Raw genomic sequence first — 3254 nt, 5'->3', positions numbered from 1 at the left:
CAAAGATGCAAAACATTTCACTGAATTCTTTGTGACACACAAACATTCCATTTCCTTCTTCAAATTTAGGTACATCCAGCAATTAAAGATCAATTTTTAAAAACAAACAAAAACTCCTTCTTCCATCCCCCTCCCTTGGTTAAATAGGGATTTGGCTGAGTCAAGGTAGGCCACCTAAGCTAATATCTTCATGGCGAGATAATTTGGTCACGATCTGGATTGGTATGTGGACTCTTTTTGATGGATATGTTCTGAAAAGTACATGCTCCATATTGAAAACTTCATGTTGCTCACAACTTCATGTTGATCACAACTTCATGTTGCTCAGATGGAGGGTTGGGGATAGACAGGGAGGTTTGGAGCATGAAATGCCTGTCAGACTCAAAGCATTCTATGAACCCCAAATCTGTTCCTCCTGTAATTCCCCCTGGGTACGGAAGGTTAACACCAGTTCTTATTCTTTTCCATGTAGAAACCCCTGGCCAGTGTGACTCAGTTGGTTGGAGCATCACCCGGTACACCGAAAGTTGGTGGGTTCAATTCCTACTCAGGGCACATACACAAGTTGTGGATTTGATCTCAGGTCGGGGTGCATAAGGGAGGCAATTGTTAGATGTTTCTCTCTCACATCAATGTTTCTCTCTCTCCCTCTCTCCCCCTTCCTGTCTAAAGTCAATATATTCTTTTAAAAAAATGAACCCTCAGATATTGCTGGTGGCAGTATAAAGTGATGTAACTGCTCTGGAAGATAGTCTGGCAGTTGCTCAAAATGTTAACTATAGAATTACCATATGACCCAGCAATTCTACTCCTAGAGAAATGAAAATATAGGTCCACACAAAATACTGTACACAAATATTCAGAGCATTATTCATACTAGCCCCCAAATGAAAACAGTGCATATGTTCACCAGCTGATGAAATGGATATGCAAAGTGTAGTCTATCTGTACAATGGAATATTATTCTGCAATAAAACGAATGAAGCACTGATACATGCTATGTACTGTACAATATGGTTAAACCTTAAAAAAAATGCTAAATGAAAGAAACCAGACACAAAAGGCCCATACTGTATGATCCTATTCATATGAAGTGTCCAGAAGAAGCAAATCCATAGAGACAGCAAGTCTGTGAATGTTTTGTGTGTGTGTATGTTAAATATATTTTATTGAATTTTAACAGAGAGGAAGGGAGAGGGATAGAGAGTTAGAAGCATCAATGAGAGAGAAGCATTGATCAGCTGCCTCCTGCACACCCCCTACTGGGAATGTGCCTGCAACCAAGGTACATGCCCTTGACCGGAATCGAACCTGGGACCTTTCATTCCGCAGGCCGACGCTCTATCCACTGAGCCAAACCGGTTAGGGCAAGTCTGTGAATGTTATGGTTGAATTGTGTCCCCCACTCCCCAAATTCATGTTGAAGTCCTAACCCCCACTACCTTAGAACGTGACCTTATATGGATATAGAGAAATTTCTAATAGGAGATGGAAATAAGGGCAGACAGAATTAGTTAAAATGAGGTCATACTGCAGTAGGGTGGGCCCCTACTCCAGTATGATTGATGCCCTTACAGAAAGGGGAAATTTGAACAGCACACAGGGAGCCCGCCATGTGAAGACCGGGGTTATGTTGCCACAAGCGAAGGAACTACGAGGAGCTAAGGCAGTGTGCTAGAACAGATCTCTCCCCAGCGGCAGGCAGAGGGAGAATGTTCCTCCTGCTGACACATGAGACTTGGATATCCAACCTCCAGACCTGCGAGCCAATACATTTCTATTGTTCAAACCACTTCGTGTGATGGTGCTTTGTTAGGACAGCTCTCGCAAGCTCAGTGGGTTTTTCTCTACTCCTGTATTTGCTTCTACTTTTAAGTGGGCACCTGCCTAGCTTGTATAGCTAGCCCATAATGCCCCAAAGACCACAAAGATCCAACTCACTGGCCTCCTGGGACATTCGCATTGAATATCCCACAAAAATCACAGGCTCAACTTGTCTAAACTTAAGCCATCGTTTCTCTGGTCCCACCTGTTCCTCCTTTATTCTTCTCTCTTGGTGAATGGTACCCTCCATCCCCAGTGTTGCCCACGTCAGCAGCTGGGTGTTAGCCTACAACCCCACTCCGCTGCCTATTATCAGGCATCAAATCCTAAAGGTCCCACCTCTTTTACACCTTTGGAGTCTTTCCTGTCCATCCCAGCCCCACCTACACTCCCTCCCCAGGCTGTCTTCCATTTGCCTTCCACAGTCGTCTTTCTGCAACACAGTCTTAATCAAATCACTCATCTGCTTAAAATCTTTCTGAGTGTCCCCATAGCTTCCAAACAAAAGTCAAATCCCAGAGCTTAGCAGATAAAACCTGTGTGATCTGACTCCTTGCCACTCTTTATAAGCCATCTTTCACCTTTGCTCCTTGCACCTGCTTTCTGCAGCCATTCAATGGTTCAGATCTCTCTCCCCTCTCTCTCTCTCTCTCTCTTCATTCTATCTGATGTCTGCTCAGGTTTCAAAACTCAAATGCAGCCTCCTCTGAGAAGCCTTCCTTGATTTCCAGCATTATTTAAAACTTGCTTCTATGTTCCTGTAACCCTCTGGGCACACACTCTATCACAGCTATTGCACAATGCACTGAAATTGTTGGTCCTCCTCCCCCCTTCTCACCACCCTCCCCCAATAATAAGGCACGTAAGAGCAAAGGCTTCAGGTTTTTTCCAACTTTCTGCTCTCAATTTATTACAACATATAGGAGTTAGTCATAAATGTTTCTGGAAGGAAGGAAGGAAGGAAGGAAGGAAGGAAGGAAGGAAGGTTAGGGAGGGGAGGGGAGTATTTTAGCATAAAAAGTAAGACCCTGAGGAATAGAAATGCCTCATCATTTTCAGAGCTGGTTGTGCTGTAGTTGACTATTTGCCAGAATGAAAGTAAACGCGGAGATGTCCTCTCTCGCACTCGGGAGTTGTGGTTGCTTTTAATGAGCCGGCCTGTAATGAAGGCTGCCCCTTTTTGCTCTCTGGGCCCCATCAGACTCCAGTCGCTTCCCCTGAAAGGACAGTTTGCATCTGTGTTTACAGGGCGCGTTCGGGGGAGCCGGGGGAGCGGACCTGCCAAGGGAGCCAAGCCCCCTTTTCCCTGCGCCCCTGGGCTGCGGTTGGCCCTTCCCGGAGGCTGGCCGCGGGAGCCTTGAGTCATCGCGCTGGAAATCTTTCTGGAACCGGGCACCAACGTGCATGTTGTGTGTTCTCGTGCGTCCTGG

The 3254-nt window shown here is 45.6% G+C and overlaps 1 protein-coding gene across 4 annotated transcripts in view; it reads left to right on the top strand.

Moving 5' to 3' along the window:
- TRIM2 (tripartite motif containing 2) overlaps positions 1-3254 on the top strand; it is a 135759-nt gene that overhangs the window by 53702 nt on the left and 78803 nt on the right. The gene's annotated exons all lie outside the window — the stretch shown is intronic.

This window comes from Myotis davidii, unplaced genomic scaffold (genome assembly GCF_000327345.1).
Source record: "Myotis davidii unplaced genomic scaffold, ASM32734v1 scaffold323, whole genome shotgun sequence".
Lineage (NCBI taxonomy): Eukaryota > Metazoa > Chordata > Mammalia > Chiroptera > Vespertilionidae > Myotis > Myotis davidii.
Note: the sequence above shows the minus strand (reverse complement) of the source record. Positions and strands in the feature narration are given on the sequence as shown.